Below are 22911 nucleotides of genomic sequence, written 5' to 3'. Positions count from 1 at the left end.
GCAAAGTAATGCTTCAAAGGAGCAGCAGGTTCTTCTTAGCACCTGCAGGTAATCAGCAGAAGCCTTGAAGCATGGGAAACACTATAATGTGATACAAGAAGTAATGTAAGCACTCAAGAGGAAAATTCAAGAGTGAAAGAAACTTATTCCAGAAAGAACTATGATCATTTTTCCAGTCTTACCTCAGGTTTGCTCCTATCCCATTTTACTGTATCTTCCATGACCTTTGACACTCCATTTACACACAATGTAAGCTCCTCGCCACTACCCCCTGTTTGGAAGCCTATTCCAGAACTTCACTTTATCAACGTGCCTTATTCAGGTAATCTATTTTTCCCTTTAAAAATATTTTACATGTGAGAAAACAAATGTTGTCTAGTGCTAAAGTAAAAGCATTGATAGGCAGGTTGCATTCCTGGCTCTGCAATTAGTTGGCTTTCTGAGCTTGGGAAAACTGCTTACCCTCTCTCTCCTCTTTTTGCTCCTCAGTTGCAGAATGGAGATGTTTATTCCAGAGAAATACTAGGATTTTTAATTCCATATATTTACTTCAACTAGTATAGAATGATTTCTGTAAGTAGAGAATAGCCCCATTAGTATCCCTCAACTTCCATCTGATTTCAAATCTTTATGTTTAATGAAGCTTTTCAACATTTAACTGCACAAGCAGCAATTATTGAAATCAAGTGAAAAGATCAACAACAGCAATAAAAGAAGTGGAGACATGAACAGGTTGTCCTGGTCAAGTCAGGAATCACCACAGCAGAAATTGAATGTGTAACAATATCTTTGTTTCTGAGGTTTTGAATGTGTCTGGACTCTTATCAAAAATCAGCATCATCAACAGTTTCCTCAAGGATCTTTGAGCTCCATCTCCTGAGCCTCCTGCACAGAGCAGCCATATGTTACAAGCCACACGATCTCATCCACAAAAGAGCCTTGCCTCTCAAGCATTGTAAACAGTTATACTCCCTTTTGACCACTAGATGGCAGTACGTATGCTGTTGTGGGCACCTGCTCCTGAATTATATGGTATTAGAGTTCAGCGTTTAGAAGTGTCTATGATTTATGACAATGATTCTCAACCAAGGTACCAGGGGACTCTGGGGCACTGCAAGGTGTGAAGAGATAAAAAGATGTAAGGAGGTAAGTTCCTCCCTGTCTGGCTCCTCTGCAGGGAGGTAAGCACTATAATAAATTCATTTTTAAATGGGTTGCTTTTCAATTCACAGAAGTTATGAAGGCATGCCTTGACTCAAACAAGGGATGCCTTAAGTCCAGAAAGGTGAGAACTCCTGCTGTAGGATCTGGTACTGAACTCATAGATGCTCCTGTAAAGCAAGCTGTAAGCATTGCTGTACCCACTCTTTAATTTTTGCCAGGCTATAGACAGTATTGCCAACTCTCATGCGTTTTGCTGTTGTTTTTGATGTCTATGCTTTGAGAATGTGAAAAACTTAGCTCTTTCTTTTATATATATATATAATATATATATATATATATATATATATATATATTCATTTATATTTAGAAATGAATTTATTATATATATTATATATATATTTATAAAAGAACTAAGTTTTTCACATTCCCGAAGCATAGACTTTAAGAACAAAGTCAAAAATCATGAGAGTTGGCAACACTGTATAGATTATTGATACAAGTAAAATATGAAGGAGTGAAATTTTAAAGAAGTGGCACTCTGAATTCATGCTTTGATTTGGCTGGAAAATGTTGATGCAAGGAGTCTCTCTTAAAGCAGATGAAAGCCCTGAAGGTGTCAAGGCATTACAAAGGGACCAGTGAAATACTATTCACTGCAATGAAATTGTTCCAAGTGGGAAAAACAATCTAAAATAGCACTTTTATTACATTTTATCTTAGCTTAATTTTTCAAAAAGCTATAATTTTCTAGTACTCTCCATTCCCATCCTCCCCACAAAAAAGAAATAAAAGCCCCAACCAAACAAGCAAGCAAACAAACAAACAGATAAGAGAAAAATGCAAGTATACATTCTTATAACATTGGTTTTAAAAAATACATCTAGCCAGTTGAAAATAGAGTTTGGCTTGTGTTATTTGACTGAAAGTTACATAGTGGACACAGGCTACTGATAAACGTTGCAAGAAACAAGTCTTCAGTCCAATCTTTATCATATTGCACCTAAAGCACAAGATACATACTTATTCTAGCATGGAGCTGGCTAGCATGACAAACTTTTCTCCCATACATTTTTTGGAGAAGCCAGAAGGGAAAGAGGTGATGTGTACTGATGGCAGGCCCACTGTTCTTTAATTTTCCCATCAGTTAATTCCATATATATTACACACACACGCATACACGCATACACGCTTTTAACAAATGTACATCAATATGACTGAATGTTTCTTAAACCTCTGGTGAACTGGCTTGAACTGCTTCTTTTGTGGTCGTGGAGAAGTGTTCATATAGCTAATTTTATTTCTGTGGAAAATCACAGGTTTTGGCAGGAAGGCTTTCCCTATCTCCTTCCTTGCCCCTGAGGTTCTAAGTTCACATCTGAAGTCAAAATTATCTAAAGATCAGGCAGTTCAGATGTGAGGTTGTGGTTCAGACAATCTCAGGATCTTATTAAAAATTATGGCCCTGATCATGAGATATTGGTCATCCACAGCTCTCTTTGATTTCCATAAGTGTTGCAGGATTTTAACATATTTTGGGATCGAGCTCCATGAATCTATCCTTGAATTCTGATGATCATGTTACTCTTGATACCATCAGTTAACAAACTACGGTTTTATTCACATTCTTGAGATATAAACAAAAAGGCAAAAGATCTTTTGCAAATTGCAAGTTTCACAACAGCAGTTTACACAAGTGCTATGATGGGCTGACATACTTCTCTTGTCATTATCATTTTAATGGGGTGCAGTGTAATACAAATACAGTAAGGAAACCCAAAGTATTTCACAGCAGATACCTGGAATTTGCCATCATTTCTGATTAATTTATTAAAGAGAAGATTTCTAGGCTCAGCAAGTGTGGAAAAAATGAATTTAGCATGACATTCCAGAACCAGCACTTTTGTAACAATGAACAATGATTTTCAGGCATGCTTAATACTGTCGATTCCACTGCCTGTGAAAAGGGATCAAATGTGTGGGTATTTCCACAGCTATGACAGTTCCTTTATGGCATATATGACATTTGTGTGTTTAATGACACTGCGTTTTATCAACAACATGTTTAGCATCCACTGAAATTGAACTGTGAATGAGATAGCTGTGCAAGAACGAGGCTGAACTTTCCCCTCTCTCCCTCCCCCCCCAAAAAGGATAAAGAACAATTAAACTGAGTTTTTCCTGTAAAAAAATTGAGAAAAACAATTTTAATCAGAAAAAGAAGCCTCTGAAGTGCCATAATCTGGATGTCAAAATGATTTCTAACCACCCACAAGAATATCAGCGTTGTTTTTCCAGTGATAAATTTAGTTTTTCCCCTTCTCTCTGATGCACATTTCAGTGATGATCTTGGAGACTTTTCAATTCCCATTTAAGATTTTAAAAAATGAATAAAGGAATCTTGGCAACTGCTCTCAAGCTAAGTAAGGAGCTGCTTGGGTGCAGAATACATCTTGGATGAATGTTGAATTCAGAGGCAATGCTGAACCAATGCTGTTATTTCCCAACTAATTCTCATAGCAACAGGCTTGCAAGGGACTTCCTGGGTCATTAAGTCCAGTTCCCTGTGAAGCAAGCAACCATGCAATAAGTCTGTGCCCAAAAGGGTTGATAAGAAGGTTCACTCCAGCCCCTCTTTTGTATCACAGCCACAAGTGCTCAGTTACAAAAAGCCCTCCCTGTGCCACGGGAAGGCAGTAGAGAAAAGAGAGCTTCCAGTGACTTGGGCACAGTTGGCAGATAATTTGTTAGGCAAAATATTCCTGTGGGATGGTGCACTCCCAAGGACTGCACTGGCTTGAAAACACCTAAAACATTTTTTTTTAAAGAAACAAGAGAGTGTTTAAAAGTTAAAAATAATCCTTCTGTGCCACCCCTCTCCTCAGTGATTATTTCACTGCCTTGCTGCTTCTCCATGGGGCAGTTACTTAAGAGCTGGTTCCAAGAATTCTCATTCCTGCTCTCACTCACTATCATTCTCCATGGTTATTTGAAGCCAGCAGCTAGCTACTTCTTGGGCCTGCCATGCCTGTCATCTGGTCGTTATGGCATTTTTTGTTCAAATTCTCTGTGGTGAGGTGGAGCCTAAAACCTGGATCTTTCCTGTCCTGCTCAAGTGCCCTTACATCTTCCTGTTATCTGAGACTTACAAGGAGTTATGTGCCTTCCTGGGGAACCAGAATGTGGAATCGGTACAAATGGCCCAAAATGCTACTTTCATAGTTAAAGTTAACTGTGTATTCTGTGCTCATTCAAAGGGGATTCGGATGTAGGCCTTAGCTCCTTTGTACTGCAGAGGATTTTGCATTACTGTGCTATTTATGCTAAAGGTAGGGTTGTCTTGTCCTGTCTAGAGTGCAATACTGTGAAATGAGTCTCCTGGTTTTCTTAGATTCTACCATTACGTTGTTTGTGATGTTGGCCAAGTAACTAGCTTCTCCTTGCCTCATTTTATCAAAATGAACATGAAACTTATCCTCCCTCCCCTCCCCCCACAAAGGATGCAGAAAGGTATAATTACCTGTAGAAAGATTTGTGACCATAGGTTGAGAGATGTCATTATGCTGAGTACTATTATAATAAACATGACAGCTATAATAATTAGGTGTTAATATTCATTTTATTATAAGCAATAATTATTTCAAGATTATTTTTTTCTAGCAAGTGGAAAAGCAGGAAAGTGTTACTCGGGGACTGAAATATGTTCCAAAATAAATCATATTAAATATGCATACCACAACAAGAAATAAGTGACAAGTGTAGTTTCCATAAACCTCAGTTCACTCTGTACATGTTTATCAGGTTGGTATATGCCACTGGAGAATTCAAAGAAAAAAATGGATTTCCTGTGCCAGCATAAAGAAATGAATACATATGGCATCACTTAGAGGGCATAAGGCTGTCCTTTTTAATAGAGGATCCAAATATCATTTATCAAGTATAGGATATTCACAAGACCTTATTTGGTAACATCTCAGGAGGCTTTTTGGCATTTGGCATCACATGCAGTTGCTGCAGAGGTCTGGCAGTAGGGCATGTTATAAAGGTAAAAAACTCTTCATGTGCCATCAATAAGGGAATTAACAAGTAACACTGATCAGATTTCCACTGCAGGGTGCAGAGCATATTGATTGGCATTCTTGAACAACCTGCAAGGTTTATTTTTCTCTTTTTGCTTGCCATATTTAGTAATGTCAGAAAAGCTTGAAATGACCATCTGTACCTCACTGCTACCTTCACTGGTCAAGGATTGTGAACCACAGGCCCAGAGGTCTCAGTGCTGCAAATACATACCTACACATGTTGTTATCATTATCCCAACAAAGCCAATGGAATCATATAAATAAAGTTAAGTAAGTGCAGACGTGTTTATAGAACTGAGGCCTTGGTTAAGATAGCCGGGGGCATGTAGTCTGATCCAAAGACCATTAAAGACATCCAATGTCTATTGACTTTAGCTGGCTTGAGGCATCTCAAACAGCACAGAAATAATGCAAGTAAGTCAGATCAACAAATTAATCCATTTTTCTATAAGATGATCTGTCACCTAAAACGTTGTTACTTCACTGATATTAAGTAAAACAACTTTTTGGAAAATTCAGTGTCCCTTCACTAAATTTTTCATAGCTCCTACTTCTAAATATCGTTAACAGGTTGCTGCATTATTACCATCATTTCCTATAATGGAACAGATTTTGTAGATCAGATTCCTGAGGGTGGCAAAATAACACGCTTTTGAGTCTTATAGCAAATTAGATGTTCCACATGAACTACTGCACAATTTGTATTTTTTCAACATTTCTAGTAAAACTTCTATGCAAACTAGCTTCTCTTGATTTAAAAATAGTAACTAAATACAATCTACAAACAACATAAATCAAAATCCTATCCAAAGCAGTTTTTACCCTAAGAAGAAAAAAAATGCAACAAACTCCAAGAAGTTCTCTACACTATTTGTTATTGCTATTACGTTCTGGGTAGGCCTTGCCAACAGATGGACAACATAAGAAGAGACTTGAAGGTACTCAATGTAGGGCAGGATTGGGAAGAGTTAGTTTATAACAGACAAGAATAGGCATGATCAAGGAGGCCAAAGTACTACAAGTATTGATAGAACATCATAAGTAGGTAAATATTATGTTCAAATTACTCAGATACCATTGTGATGAATGGCAGCAAAAAACACTAACACAGATTCATAGATTCCTAGATTGTAGGCCTGGAAGGGATTTTGGCAGATTGATAGAGACTTTTCCAAATAATCCTTACTGAAGACCAATATTAATACATAATGTACCAAATCAATATCCATTGAGATCTAGAATAACATTAGTTGGCTTAATTATGTTATCATTTATGTTTGGTAGAAATCCAGGGCATATCCACAGTCTACGGATTCTATTAGAAAGTGATACTATGCATTATCCCCTTACCACAGGCATGGGCAAACTACAGCCTGCAGCCCAGCAGGCACTTTCATCTGGCCCACAGCACCCACCAACTAATTGTACCCTGCCAACCCTTCTGCCCATGATGGTGGGAGCATGGCACCCACTATACATCCCCTCCCCCCCCGCAGCAACATGTTCTGTTGTGCCTTGCTCCCACCCCTGTGGACAGGACAGCCCAGCGCAGCCAGCATGCAGCCGCCAGGGAACCTCTTTGGCTTCTCCAGTGTCTCACTCACTCAGAGCAGAAGTTTAGGGAAGCAGCAGGGGCAGGGGCAGGGGCAGCGGTAAGGGAGCTGCAGCTAGGCAGGAGCATGGGGCTGGCGGGAGCATGGGGCTGGAGGCAGCGTGCCTGGGGGGTGGCAGCAGTGCAGAGCTTGGGTGGGCAGAGAGTGGATGTGAGGTGGGGTGGGGACCCTCCCAGGTGGGGAACCTCTCTACACTCCTGCATGGTACAAAGCCCCCTCCCCCCTCCCCCCCCCCCCCCCCCCCCGCAGGCAGTGGCAACAGCAACAGCAGAAGCAGGTGGGGTACTCAGGGCACTCATGCCTGGCACAGGCACTGGTGCCCAGCGGTGTGTGGCTTTGGCCAGTGCTGCGCATGGAGAGCAAAGAGTGCAGCCCAGCTGGGCCACCTCTATCACTGGGGCTCCCCACTATACACGTGCAACTCCCAGACTTGCGTGCCAAGGGAGGGAAGCTCCATGTGCTGGAGCCGGCTGTCTTTGCTGCTCCCTGTGGCGCAGATCCCAGAACTCTGCCAGAAGCCTGCTTCCCCACAGAGTCTGGGACCTGTGCAGTAGGGAGCAGCAAAGGCAGCCAGCTCCAGCAAGTAGAGCTTCCCTACTGTGGTGCGTAAGTCCAGGAGTTGCACGTGCATGGCGGGGAACCCTGGTGATAAAGTCAGTCGGGCCGGGCTGCATTCCTCACTCCCATGTGCAGCACTGGCTAGAGCCACGTGTTGCCAGGCACCAGTTCCTGCACCAGGCACAAGTGCCCTGAGAGCCCATGCTTGTTTCTGCTGCTGCTGCTGTCGCCACCTGCGGGGGCTGTGCACCATGGAGGGAATGTGTGGGAGGGTCCTTCCCTGACCAATGAAGGAAAAATGGGGAACAAAGTTGGTGACAACTTTAGGAATCATCTTGGCAAACAACATGTACCTAGCATGTGCTTTACTCCTGGTGGAAGCATGGATATGGCTAGGACAGAGATACCTACACATACCTCTGATCATGCAGACTAAACTATCTTGCACATTTGCTGTGTAGGCTGGTACATCCTTTGGCTGCACTTTCCAGCACACAACTGAGCACTGTGGGCTTGAATCATTGCTGCCCCATCACTTGTACAGTTATTTATATCTGTGCAATGGGTGTACATAGACAACACAGCAAGAATTTTGCATTCACATTGCAAATGCAAGTGTCAACACAAGGCAGGACAATGGTGAATCATGGACCGTGAAGGTATCTTGCCTGGCTGTAGGGAAGAGATTGTGGCTCCTTAAGCTTTTATTAAGTATTCCCTTCCCCCCCGTGACTTTGTAAGAAGAGCAGGAGATATGTGCAATTAATCACCAGACCTGGCATGAGTGTTTTCTTATTGAATCAAAGGGTGAGGCATTAAAACTACAGGCAAAGAGTTTCTGCTTGTAGCCCCAACGAAAATTTATTTTACTTCATGCCCTAAAGGAGTGGAATGTTCTGTAACAGTTCCAAAAGGGTTACCACTTCCATTCCTCACGTACTGGCAAAACATGACATACATTGCCAAATGCACTGTGTTTGCTGTCATTTGTCTCATGCCGCAATAAACAAAATAGCCATTTCCTCCTCCTGGTCTTGTCAGTCTAGTTCCTTTGGGTACTTCTTGAATTATTGCTCCACCTGCACCTGGCTGTCCTCGTCATTTATCAACTACATTATTCCTTGTCTCCCCCTTCCTGTTCAGAGGCAAAAGGGCAAGCAACTTTTGCCAGTCAAACTTTTCCCTTGTCATTATCTAACTTGGTGGTTGTCTCAGATGGTGGCCTTAAGGTAATGCCATCTCAGCTGGATAAGTCAGATTCAAAAGTCTGATAATTTATCGATTTGTCCTTTCTTATTCCAAGAATCCTCCAAAATTGCCAGCCAACAAACGTACTTAAATCTCATCTTTTCAGCCTAGTTTACCTGGCATGTATCTGAAATCGGCAAAAGAGATGAGTGACGAGTCCAACACTGACTTAATGGCAGTCCAAGATTGTTGTATTATTCCTAACACCGATTCTTGAAAAATTAACCGCATCTAGATGAACCAGGCTAAAATCCAATCTTAAGGAAAAGATTTCTCAGTAACAGCTGCAAAAAAAATGGAATAAAGGAAAAAATTCTGTGCTCTCATAAGAGAAAACCCGATCTCTGCTCTAGGTATACAGGCTGAAGGGAGCGGGAGGGAGAGGGGACACACACAGAGAGAATGAGAGAGACAAGTGCTGTTGCAACCATCTGTTTACTGTGTTGGCCGGGCCTATGCAGTCTGTGATACTGAATTCCTTCTCCCTTCTCACTACAAATCAAAGCTTTCCTGTGCACGGCTCAGTCATTTGAACACAGGGAAGCACTGCCTCACATAACCTAATGAGACTGAGACCTTAGAATCATAGAAAAAGGGCTAGAAGGGACCTCAGGAGGTCATCTAGGTCAACCCCCTGCTGAAGGCACAAACATCCAAGGTAAATGTTTGTCTAACCTACACTTAAAAACTTCCGCTGCTGGAAATCCACAACCCCAAGCTGCCTGTTCAAGGTTGCTTTAAGAACTCATAGTGGGGGCCACACAGTGAATAAGAAACACTAGGACCACATCCTGTTTGAAGACAGTAACACTGTAGGCAACTGGGCCTTCAGGCAGCCCTCGGAAAAGCCCACATAAAACTAATACAACGAAACTAATACAATGCCAGTTTGTCTGTTGCAATGTGTATTCTGGCGATCTTCCAAAAATCTGCTCTGTGCCCCCTGCTCTGACCACCTATTGCTAACCAAACTCAGCTCAGTGTTTTGGTTTAAATTTCAAAACATATGATTTCTTGACACTTAAGCATTTCATCAGCTTTCTGGCACTCTATGCTATATCACCTGTTGACCTCTCTTGTAGCTTGGCAGAGGGTAGACATCTTGTATTTTTGCCCTTTTGCTTCTGATGTTTCTTTCTGATCTTAGGTAAGTCCTAGCACCAGCCATTTTAAGTAATGTTTAAAATAATATTTCTCTTTAGGGACCCCTTGGCATATCACACAGAAAGCTTTATATGTTGTATCCATCTCATATTAGCTTATTCTGATTTTTTGGCAACCAAACACCTCTAAGCTGTCCAGGCACCATGTGGACTTTTTGACTACAGCTCCATTCTTCATCCATTTCTACCCCAAAAAATCTCCAGTTCTTTTTTCTAGATGATTCCTCAACTTCCAATCCCTAAATATTCTCTTTTATTCTGTTTAGACAAAACAGTTAAAGGCAGGAAGAGGAAGCTTTGTTGTATTGTCATTGAGGAACTAAGGCATACAATGATCAAGTGACTCAGGGGCAGAGGGAAAACTTGTACCAGAGACAGGGTTTGAACCCAGCTCTCTTGAGTCTCAACTCTTTGCCTTAACCTCAAGAAAATTTTCAACTCTAGGAGCCAGCACATTATCACAGTGAATCCTTCATATTATTTTAAATGGCTGATGTTTAAGGCAGGAACAACTGCATTCTTCTTACACCACCTTATTATCTGTGAACTCCATTTTTCTCCACTGCACATTTATTTGTGAGTAATTCTTTCGTTCTCATCTGAGAAAATTGCATGGGGACATTACACAAATCTCAGCCACCAAGAGAGCTTCATATTGAACATACCAAATGTATGCATTAGGTTTCTTCAATTTTTATTAATAGCTAAACTCAGAAAAAGTCACTGACAAAAACCATCTGGAATAATCATAATGAAAAACAAACAATATAATATATTCTACAGCTCCCGCCTAATTATCCAACTTGGTGCAAATACTATCAATCTAAGTGACAATTTACATGCTGAAACTCTATTAAAGGGAAAGTGAGTTATGCTGTGAAGCACAAATCAAAGTAACTCATCAACATAGACAACACGTTCAATGGAATGAAGAGCCAAGATACAGTAGTATTTTATTGCTGCTAATTTTTAAGTTTTGGAGACCTGCTGTGAAGTTGTACCACATAATATGGCATATCTGTTTATGTTTGGAGGAGGCATATATAAGTATCTGGCTATTCACTTATTTTTGGATGGCCACAGTGTGATGATTTTACATTTAAATGCCTTTCCCTCCTGTCCGATTGCTTCAGATGGGAACCTGGACTGTTTGTCTTAGACATGGAGCAGCTTTTGTTTTTTAAAGCCATCTTTCCTCTTCTCCAGGTATTGCTATGTTAGGATATAGGACAAGAGTGGCAGTAATTCAATATAAAACAAATTCTCACTGGGTGAGAGGGGAAAAAAAGCAAGGGAAAAAAACACTCTTTCCCTCCAATTCCAGCATCTGAACAACACATGGCTGCTTTCCATGATCTGTTTCACTTTGGAAGCTGGAGACTGAATCATTAGCTGCATCTGGTGTCCTTGGGGAGATGATAGAAAACACTGGCAGCAATGAAGAAAAGATGGTAGAAGCCATCTGAACAGAAATTAGTCAAGCATCCAGTCTGTTCTTGAAGTCCACGTACAAATGCAGTCTTATGCACCTTCTTTAAAGCTGAGCCTCAAAGACACAGTGAAATGATGCACCGTTACAGCATGCAGTGAACTTGCATTTTACAAAAAGTTTGCTAACAATTTTGAAAACTATAGCAGTCTGACTAGCTACAATAGGGGCAGCAGACTGATATTACAGTGGAACTCTCCAAGGACAGGTTTTAGCATGATGTACATGGGGATTTGACTACACAGGTAAACTCCCATAAATGTTGCAAGAACTACACTGAAACTTTCCCACTTACTGTTGAGGTGCCAAAAGGCCATCCTTTTGCATGAGAAAATGCACAGGAGGGCAAGTACCAACCAGTGAGCAGCTCCATGATATATGCTCTGTAGCCCAGGTGGGAAATAGCCCAAGACTTTCACATCGAGTTAACAAACAAAAGGGACATCTAGAGTTACTAATCAAAATCATCCAGAAAGAAAATGGCAAAATCTATATGATACATTCTCAGTTGATTTGAAAGACTTACCAAGAGACCTCAGACCAGTATAGCTGAAGGACAAGTCCTGATAGACACGTGCAGAGGACTGTCTGTTGCTTTAGCTACTAGAGAAGAGTCACAAACCACACTTACTGAGTGCTTTTGTAGCATGGCTGGCTTCCATCTTTCATCTGATGGACTAAAAACAGAGCCAGGATCCTCTCCCACATGCAAACAACCACTAAACCCAGAGGAAAAGTCACTGCCTTAGGACCACTATGACAACCACATTTGCCACAGGAAAGTGCTCTTTTCCTTGCGAGTTTTACCTGAGAAGGATCTGATGCTAATGCCTGCAGGTTAGTCCTGAACCAGAGGGTTCAGAAAACTGATGTACTTTAATCTACCATGGCACATTTAAGCACTAATATAATCTCAAGTGGTTGTATTTACACAAATTCTGGTCATGCTGCTGCTATTTCAAAAAAAGAAAGAAACTGGAGTATCTTTTTCAATCATCGTAAAAAGGTACCATCAGAGACCTGACTATGGGAGGTTTTTTTTACTTAAAGCAGGGGTGGGCAAAATACAGCACATGGACCAGATCTGGCCCACCAACTGATTGTATCTGGCCCATGGCTGTCCCACAGCACTCTGCATGGGGTCAAGCCCTGCCCACTCCCTCAACGGGCACCCCATGCCATGCTCCCACCCCGTGCCTGCTGACAGCACTGCTCTGGGCCTGGCACCAGCCCCAGCCCCAGCCCTGGCCTCAGTCAGTGCACACAACTTCCTGGCATGGGCAACTGGTGCCACCTGAGTCATGGGGGGCATGTGCCCCCCCAGTGGCCAGTCAGTGACCAGGGAGGGCCAGGGGATCCCGATCGGGCCAAATGGGAAGTGCAAGCAGAGCTCCCAGAAGTGGCTGCGGCACTACCAGAAGTGCCAGCAGTGCTTCACCTGGCACCCCCACTTCCCAGCCAGTGCTCACAGCGGGGGCACTAGCACTCCCACCTACCCCCCTGCCCATCACCTAAGCGAGGAGTGCTGCCTATCAGGGGGTGCACCAGTGCTCTCAGGGGGTGCACCCCCATGCACCCCCTATGCATCACCACTGTTCCTGGCACTTCTGCTCCTGCTGCTGTTGCAACTGCCTGGATCCTGCTTGGCTCCCCCCCACCTCCAGTAGCTCCTCCTCCTTCTCCTCTTGCCCCTTCTGCACTGCTCTGGACAGCAGGTAGCGTGGGAAGTGAGGGCAGCTCTGGGGATGCATGCCTGGCACTACATGCCCAGCCAGGTGGGGGCGGGGGGGAAGCTGTAGCTTGGTGGCTTCTGCCCCAGTGTGTGGGGTTACAGCTCCAGTTTCTGGCTGCCTTTCACCCACTTGGCCGCTTGGCATAATGAGCAGCCACCTGAGGGTGTCTGAGTGGGTGGAAGGTGGCCTGGAGCTGGAGCCCTGCGTGCTGGGGTAGGAGCTGCCCGGTGTGTGTGTGTGTGGGGGGGGGAGGTGTAGACAGGAGCACGGCACAGGCTGCCTTGGGCAGGAGTGGCCAGGGTTCAGCCACATGCAGACCACAGCCATGGGCCAGATGGGGGAGGGGGCAGACCACTCCTGCATCTGCACAGCACCACCCAGGCGAGCTCTGCTGCATCCTCCCCCTGCCCACTCCCCCCACTCCTTCCCTTCCTCCTGGCTGGCTCCAGGATCTAGCAGGATCTAGCCCCCACACACATGCGTATGCCCCCCCATACACACACACCCTTTCACATACACCCTAACCCCCCACTCCCCAAACACACAATACATAAGAGTAAGACTTTATTTTGAGCTATTGTGCAATTACTTCTATATATACTGCTCAAAAAAATATAAACCAGGACAAATAGAATGTTTTGAAATAAATGTGTTATAGTAGACATTAGATTTTTAGTATATGATTTGTTTTTTTCTATAATTTGTTAAAATGATATCTTCTGATAGATTGTATGTGTGCAGCCCTCAACAGCTCAGCAAAACTTGTTAAGTGGCCCACCAGCCGAAATAATTGTCCACCCCTGACTTAAAGGGTATGCTGCAGAACTTTGCAGGAAAGCGAAGTTAGGAAAATGCACTCCATAAAGGCTGAAATCTTGTGATTGGTTCATGCTGTGGCGTTCTCTCTCTACAGGGCCTTATTGCATAATTTACACCTGAACTAGCTTACCCAACTAGGAGCTAGATCTCTGCTGACATCCAATGTCCCTACGCACAATGGAGATGCACTTTTAGGACCTGGCAGCATCTTCACTTAGTTTACATCTGTAACTGGACTGCATGCAATAATAATGCACCATTTCTAGATGGATAAAACTTGGCAGGGCATTATCTTTCACAGGGGCAAGACTTAGGCATCAATATTGACACTTACTGAGTAGCACACCCAAGATGCTCACTTTTCAAAGCCTCATGCAAGTCACACAGGTCTGCCTTTGGCCCCAGTCATCTCATTTCAAACAGGGACCTAAACAACCTACTGTTAAATCTGACTCCCTCTCATCTTATGGCAATTTGATAAAAATGAAGAGCATGATACCTATAGAGGAAGAATGCTTCTATATTTGGGGAATAGAGAGACACAGAGGCACATGATCAGGATGTATGTAATGCAAGTCCATCTTTATGTCCTGTTACGCAGACTTTAACTTTCTTACTCCGTGTACCCAGCTGGTCACTCTGAACACTCACTAATTTCCCTTTTCAAAACGTGTTGGGTGACAAAGCTCTTATTCAAACTTTTTATAAAGGGACAACATGTCACAGGAATAGAATAGCCAGACAAACAAGACTCTTGAGCCCAGGGAAGGACAGGATTGGGTGCCTGAACTTGAAACCATGTTTTAGGAATTTATTCTGCCCTTTTGAGATGTTCAGCTACTACTCAATTGACTTTCCTGCATTCTCAAAGTCATATATCATCCTTCAGGAGTGCAGGGGGCCCTCCTTTGCTCTGGATAACTCCTCACAGGGGGAGGATATGAAGGGCATGGTGGCTCTAAGAAGGTCAGCATCAAGTCAAGGTGCTTTGAAGGCAACAACAAAAAAAAGGATCAAGGAGTTTTGTCATATCCCTGTACCTCTTAAGAATATTTCACCCAGATGTGATTTCATGGATGCAGGACTCGCAAGGGTTTGGCACTCTGGTCCCTATAAAAGTCTTTGACAGATTTGATATTGATCTTCCACCTTCTGAAGATACAGGAAGTCAGGCCTCCAAAGGCCTGGCTCAGAAGGGATGGTTGGGGTAGTGGACCTCAATTTCCTTTCCACAAACAATTCACTACAAGAGAGTGTGCCAATGGGGCTAATGAGGGATGTGATGACGTAAAGAATAGGTTGCTTTACCTCTGTATTGCACAATGCTTCAACATTACTCTGAGAAAACTGGGGACTGGGCATAAGAGGAATGCAACTTCAGGAATCAGCAAATTTCTTTGAGGCCTCAGAGGAAAAGCATAGAACACTTTCAAAGATAATTTACTTTCGTATCCCAAGACAGGGAAAGATGAGTTTGAGCCATCTACAACTGCACTTGAAATGATGGTGAGTCATCTGGTAATTTCAATTACTCCTGAGATGATATCATTCACTAAAGTAGATTGTATTACCTAGCTAGGAATGGTCACTCCAGACTTGATATCATGGCCTGCCCAATAGACCAGAGAGCAACAAGATTTTCAGTGGGTTGATTCTCATGAAAGCAGAAGAATCACATTTCTCAGCTCTCCACTATAGTTGAAGCCATCAGTGTTTAGCTGCAGTTCTCTATTTTGCAATGTCTTGGCCTACCTCTTGCTTTCTGTCAAGAATTTCCTGTTGCACCAGTGTTGGGACTGCAGTCTAAACTCATCAAAGTTTTTTAACACTTCTTCTCTGTTTCCCTTGCTGATAGCTCAGTACAGTTTAGGTTATTCTAGCTGCATTGGGAGACTAGCTGATCTTTTTTTCTTTACTTCTTTTCCTTTTTGCTGTGCTGTTCTTATTTGTCCTGGTTTCTGACTGCAGGAGGAAATCACAGACCCAAGACACTGAAGTCAGGGTGAATACAACACAACTTTGTATTCAAAATCTTTTTTATATTATCTCTTTTTTTTTTTTCTTATAGGCCTGCTAGTGGCCTTACCACCCTCACAAACATAGAAAAGTAGGACAAGAAGGGATCTTCAAAGGTCATCTATTTCAACTCTCTGCCTAAGACAGGTTTATCCCTATCTAAACCATCTTATAAAAATCCATTGTCTAAGCTATAAGCAAAGCTACACAGTCAATGCTGACACAACCAAGATATAATACCCTAGCCTGCCACAGGTAAAGCAGGGGGACCACAGTGGCCAATGTCCTGCTGCTGTAAAGGTTGTTAACATATGCTCAAGAAATCCCAGGAAGAGGGCCATGCTTTGTACTACAGAGGAAGGCAAAAACCTTCACAGTCCATGCAAATCTGACCATGGTGTAACATTTCTTCTTGACCTCAAATATGTCGATCGGGCTGACCCAGACCAGAGGGGCAAGACCCTGTAGCCAGGAACCTCTGGCTTTATGTCCCAGCAGGAGTACTGGCACACATCAGTCAAAATCTACAGTGCTGGCTGTAACCAACAGGCAATGTCTCTGACAAAGGCTTCAAAAACCTCATAGCAGTGTGGGGTGGGGAGGGGGAATTTCCTCCCTGTCCCATGTGGCAATCAGCAAAGCCCAGAAGCTTGGGAAATACCTATAGTAGAACATAGACATAGCCTAAATCATCTCCAACCAGTGGCTGTCCACACTCTTCTTGAACACCTGTAGTAATGGAGAGTCCACAAATTCCCCAGGCAGCATATTCCACTGCCTCATTATTCTAATACACAGTGCTTAAGGTTTCAACATAGGATTCAGTAGATGCAAGTTCAATTCTGTGTTCAATGCCAGTGTTCACCACATGAATATCTAGGAGTTATACCTGGACTCTGATTTTCCCCTCATTTTTCAGAAAGCAGAAAGAAGCTTGGTACACATCCATACATAGTATTTTTGCACCATTAAGACTGTTTTAAAATAACCTTTCTGTGAGCAATGCTGCTGTTATGTCACAGAGTGCCACCTGGAATCATAAAGTCACATGTTCATACAGTCTCATACAGTATGGGTCTCATACAGTTCATACCATCTCATATAGACACATGTTCATAGCCTTTAAACAATCCCAATTTAAAATAGAAAAACATCCCCTTCGTCAGATGTTTCAGCCAAATCTCTCCCAATTTGTAAACAAATTCCTAAGCTTTGTACCATCAAATAATTCTAGTCATCATGGACCATCTGCTGCAAGTATTTTTAGATCTCTATTTATTTATATTTTATTTATATATTTTTCTACAGTATCAGAAAAAAGAACAGGCCATAATGATCCCCCCAAATGGATCCAAAAGAATTGCCATGCTTGCTCAAACCTGTGGTTCATCTAAATCTAGTGTTCTGCCAAAGGCAATGATCAGTCACAGCTTGCACTATGGAAGATGCAAAAATCCCCTAGAGGAGGCAATTATCAGCAATGGGAAGTATCAGCTTTCTGTTGTACTCCATCCTGGGATCATTTGTAGTTGAAACATTCTGAAACATTGATCAGAATGAGGTATTTATGCTTTGGCAGATCAGCTGTGGTGCCCTGCACATTAAATCCATATCAGATGTCATTTTAATTGACAAAAAAACTTACAGTACACACACAGTTTTCTGCCCTTGAAATCAATTAATTCTGTTTTAAACAATGCTCTCACATGCCATAGTCTGTCTGCAGAACAGATTGCATAAGTCTGAAAGTAAAGGGGAGATGAGAGAAAAAGTTTTAGACAGAATGCAAATCTCAAACAGCATAACGCTTGTTGGGTGAAAACCTGGCCTCATTGAAATCAGTGAGAAATTTGCCACTGACTTTGCTGTGGTCAGGATCTCACCTTTTTTTTTCATCTTATCTTCTAAAACCTATTGGTAGGCCAAGATCCTATATTCTTCAGTAACTCACACAATGGATTATTTCATGAATACAGTTGCTCTTGAAAATAAGAAGTTAGCACGAAAATTATCTGTATCTCATTTTAGGTACTATCACAGGCACTGCAGTATTTTCTTTGATGTTTTTTAACACTGACATTTCAGCCTTTTTACTAGATATGCATTAGAGTCCAAATTTAATTCTTAGTTACATGACTGCAGCTCAAGAGACACCTCATTTTGCTTGCTTGCACAGACTAAGCTTGCATCAGATTAGTGCATCTGAGTGTGTGAGCAAACATAACTTTTGAAGTACTTCTGGAGCATGCCACCCTGCCATAACCAAGAGACTAGAGGCCCCACACTCCCTTGCGTGTCTCCTTGTTCTAGCCGCAATTTTGAAGTGGTCCAGTCGGGAGGTGTGGCAGGCGGCTGTATGTCTCTATGCGGCTGAAATACTTCAAATGTTACATCTGTCCCAACTCTGAGAGAAGAGTTAGATTTCTAACTTGAAAACACCTATTACGTAATGGGAGTGAAAATGTCTCACAAGAAAATAATTTAGAGGGTGAATGGCTTATTAATTTGTGGACTAGGAAATGATACCACAAACCCAGACATTGCTGTTCTTTATTTACTGCATCAATTCTATCTAGTAAGAGAGAGCGGGTTCCTCCCCATAAAAATACACAGCAGAACATTTAAAGATGTTAACATTCAAAGCTATAACCATCTGCTTATCACAGACATCTGCTGCATCAAAGCAGCAGACTATGAAAAGTCCAGAAGGCTTTAGCGTTCAAAAGATGCATTTGCCAGGAGACTAATAAAAGGCATGAATGTACATAAATTCTGAAAATACAGCCTCATTTCCTTGCTAGAGTATGGTGATTCTGACTTAGTATGAATAAGTTGAGGCAAAGGAAATCAGAGTGTCATATCAAGTGACACCCATATCCAAATTGTACCTAAATCTAGCGTTACACTGATCATTAATATGTGAAATATTCTTTATCTCATGGCCCTCCAAAATGTAACTCTTTCCACCCACAGTGGAAGTTTTCCTGCAGTGAGCCATATTCTTTTCTCACTGGAGACAAATCAGGTTTTGCCACCAAATTCATAGGGAGCAGAATAAGGTTAAATATCTCACTAATATTCCTCAGCTCTCCAACATTTTTGCACATGGAACCTGATTCAAACTTACTGAAGTCCTGGGGAGCATTTCCTTTGACTTCAGTGGACTTTGGGCCAGCCCCTTATGCTGGACACTGTTTTCTTCATCACCTCAAATTTCCTGTCTCTAAAGGTGAAAAAAGGACAGGGGAAGTTAAGGTTTATGGTAGGGTTGGGAGTGGTATCCAGCCCTTTGTAGCAGTGTCCCTTTGTGCTTGTGGAGTACCTTGCACAATGAGACACTGTGGTAATACCATATTTTATCACATAAAATGCACCTTAGAATAAAATACACACTTTATTTTTGAAAGGCAAAATGAAGGGAAAAAGATCTTTCCTTGTAGTAACTGACCAGCAGCAGCTGGGGAGCCAAGCCTGCTCATCGTTCTGCTCCCTGGGGACTGTGTGCAGCCTATACTTTTGCTTTTGCAGGGTAAGAAGCAGAAACTGCTCTTACTGTATGTCTTTGCATATAATCCCTACAATTTTCAGCAGCTGGCTTTTGGAAAAAATGTGTTTTGTATGCAAGATACATCGTATAACTATAATAATAATAAAAATAATAATTAGTATTACCAGGTGGGAGTCTAACAGGTTTTCATTAAGGAATCTACAGAAGACAGCTAGTGTCTGTAGGAGAGCTAAAGGTATGAAAGGAGGCACCTGCTAGAGGGTTTTTATAAGTGGGAGGGAAAGTGATCCTGCTAGAAAGTCAAAGGGCATTAGGTACTTTTGTAAAACTATAGTGATTGTGGGCAAGCTTAGAATCTACTTGAGTAGGAGGAGATATAACATTTGGATAAGCTTCAGGTGAACCCCTGATATTTTCAAAATATCACAAAAACAAAGCTGCCCTGAGTAATAAAGACATATAGCTTTTGAAGCATTTTGGGTACAACAGTGGCTCATCATTCATTTTTCAAACTATCTGCATGTATGAAATCAATACAAGAAGGGGCCAAAGCCTATATTGCGTACCTGAGCATAGAAACATCAGTGGGAATTTGGCCTGGGCAAAAAATGTGTAGACTGTGGGATTTATCTTAACATTAATAAGATATATCACTTTTTTAGGCTGCAGCATGAAGAGCAGAGAAAGTTTTAAGAGTAAAAAGGCCACACAGTAATGATTAATGCGGAACTTAAATACAAACAAGAACAGTGAGACGAGCTAATATAAAGCAAGCAAAGCATCTCATATGCCTTTCCCAACCCTAATGACTACAACATGAATCCCACCAATAGCCCAAGTTTAATACTGTTCACACAATACTACAGACCTCAGTGATACCCCTGTGTAAACCTGCTTTCCATTAATTACTTTTATTTACGTAGGTTTTGCATGTTGCTGTCAGCTTCATACTGCCCTTTAAAGCACAGTGCAAAATTAAAGAAATCACAAATATAGACCAGAACATTCAGCAATCTTAAAAGCAAGGAGAGTCAGAGTGACCAGCATACAGATTCTGCTCCTAACACAGTTCACCAGTAAAGCATTCTTTGAATAGGTAAGTTATTTATCTTGCCCATGGGTGTTCATTATTCAGTGCAACACAGACAGATAAAAACAGAACTAGCATTAGCAAACTTAGGTGGAATTTGGGTTATTTAAGAATCTTTACGAGATAAGAGAATAAATAAAGTTTGTTTCACAGAAATGAAGCCCTTTACTTACATGGCTTGCAAGAGCTCCTAGCAGCTGGAGTCTCTGAATTACAGTGCATGCAGATGTTTTGCTTTGTTGAAAAACCTCTAACTTTGGCACCGAAGACTGCACATAGCTCTCTGGTGCTTCAGATTGATAAGTAATTTCCTGATTCCCCTTTAAAAATATTCTCACATACTGTTTTATCAGTGGTGCACACTGACAGCAGAATGTAAAGCAGAGAATATTGTTTGTTATTAAGAGTTCCCTTCTTGGTTGAATCCAAAAAAAGAATCCTAGACCTCGGCAACTTGAGTAAATCTGCTATATCTGTTGGCTCTCTTCTGAATGCATATTTGAGCAGTAACATAAGAGTGGGCAATTTCAGCATAGGATCTGTGGTATGTCATGTTAAATACTAGTATGTTATATGAATACTTCCTGCAGAGAGACATTGGAATAAATATTGTGCATGTTTTTGGTTCTTTGTTTGCTCATAAAAATAAAATAGATAGAATCAATGTCTCACTCTCTCATCTTTCAACTCCCTGAGAAGAATCAGGCTTCTTAGTTTTGCTCCTTCTGCTTAATCTCATTTATATTTTTAATTAGTTCCCATTGACTATTATAAATGTTCATTTCTAACAGTTTCAATATCTCAGCCAGTAAACACATCCCAGATTGAAGTTTGGCATTCACAGTATCATATATAGCAGTGGAGTAGACTTAGCCTTTTACAGATTTTTCCTTCCTCCTAAAAAAGGTTGGCTTTTATTTTTTTCCTTTCCCTCTCTCCATCTCTCTCCTCTTTCACGCCGTCCTTTGGTACCGTTTCAAATATTTCTAGTTTTCATAAAACAACAAGACAGGCCTTTGGACCAAATGCCACTGGAGCAAATGGTTAGGCTGTGTCAAAAACAAGCTGGGCCAAGATACTCAGCTATAAGCTTTGAGTAAAAAGAAAATCCATGCTCTTCAACAAAATAGATGCAAAATTATTGGACAAATTGGATTAAAAATATAGTTCAGTTTCCATTTTAAAGATTAGTCCTGCAGGTGCCAAATTAATAACCTCTCTCTTCCGTTCTCAACAGAAAGAAGCATAGAAAGCATGCTTTCTATAACAATGGAAGGTGCCTTTCTTGTTTTTTAAAGAATACTCTCTGACCCTTTCAAACTGTAAGGTCTGTTGATATTTTGGTATGGACTATATTGGTTACTAGTTTTGAAAACAGTCCCACAATCCCTAACTCAATATAATTATTCCTAAGGGAGTAACTCTTTACCATTATGCAGAAATTCAGAAGAAAGATTTAGGGACCATCTGAACATCACTTATGCTCTATTTTGAGGTCTTAAGCCCAATGGCTTTCTGCTACCCCTACATCATAGACTTTCACAAGATAAAGAGAGTGAAATTCAATCCAGTATATAAAACAAGAATACTGCCATTAGCTTTAGTGAGCCTAGCATGAATTTCAAGGTGTACTTGGACAGATGTACAACAATTTACAGACTGGAGAATCTTTTCAAAGCACGTGCATATTTCTTATTAACACTGAAAAGGTTATGGATAGTGAAGGCAATGGGTGAATGGTAGACAGCAGCAAACCTCCTATAGACTTCAATAAATTGTTCTCTTAGCTTATTGGTTTCCTTTATTATAACTCACTATAATTTTATATTTGATATATCAAAGCAGCTGTATTGGTGACAGTACATTCTGGACCCAAAGGATTAAATTGGAATCTTTCTTCTTCTGTGGCACGTATGGTATCTTTTGGGGTGGTGCGAAACGGCAGCGTTCCGTTTCACCCGGTGTTTCAATGGTTCGACAGAACAGCGTTCCATTTTGAATTTTATTTTAATTCGAAACGGCTGTTTCATTCCGTTCGGGTGAAACAGTTTCTCCGTTTCGACACTGTTTCAGCATTTTGCCCGTAGGCTATAATGGGGAAGGTTGAAACAGCATACAACTTTGTCATTTCTGGCCTGATTTGGATGGCACTTGCAGGAACAGTAGCCCCTTCTAAGGGCATGAGGCCTGCCAAAATTCAAGGGGATAGGTGCAGGGGGCTCAGAGAAACTGCACCCCAAAGTCTTGAAAGCAAAACCTGTGTCACGTGTATGTGTTAAGCCACAGCAAGATCAAAACTGCAGGCATGCTAACCCCTGTGGAGGCCACAAAGCCTGCTAAGTTTCAAGGAGATAGGTGCAGGGGTTTGGGGGAAACTGTACCTCAAGCTGCAGACAAGCAGAACTCATGACATGGATGACACTGTGTGTGT

The 22911-nt window shown here is 41.7% G+C and overlaps 1 protein-coding gene across 6 annotated transcripts in view; it reads right to left on the bottom strand.

The window, feature by feature from the left end:
• Positions 1 to 22911, bottom strand: part of C1QTNF7 (C1q and TNF related 7) — a 107291-nt gene that overhangs the window by 48429 nt on the left and 35951 nt on the right. Inside the window, exon 2 of one of the 6 annotated variants that reach the window (XM_019479806.2) lies at positions 463 to 571. The exons of 3 other annotated variants lie outside the window; for them this stretch is intronic. The gene's annotated coding sequence lies outside the window, so the exon portion shown is untranslated. Of the gene's footprint in view, positions 1 to 462; positions 572 to 20653; positions 20950 to 22911 lie in introns of those variants that run through there. 2 more of the 6 variants (XM_019479827.2, XM_014607633.3) reach the window with 2 other exon arrangements.

The sequence above is a fragment of the Alligator mississippiensis genome, chromosome 2 (genome assembly GCF_030867095.1).
Source record: "Alligator mississippiensis isolate rAllMis1 chromosome 2, rAllMis1, whole genome shotgun sequence".
Classification (NCBI taxonomy): domain Eukaryota; kingdom Metazoa; phylum Chordata; order Crocodylia; family Alligatoridae; genus Alligator; species Alligator mississippiensis.
This window is presented reverse-complemented; position numbering and strand designations above follow the sequence as displayed.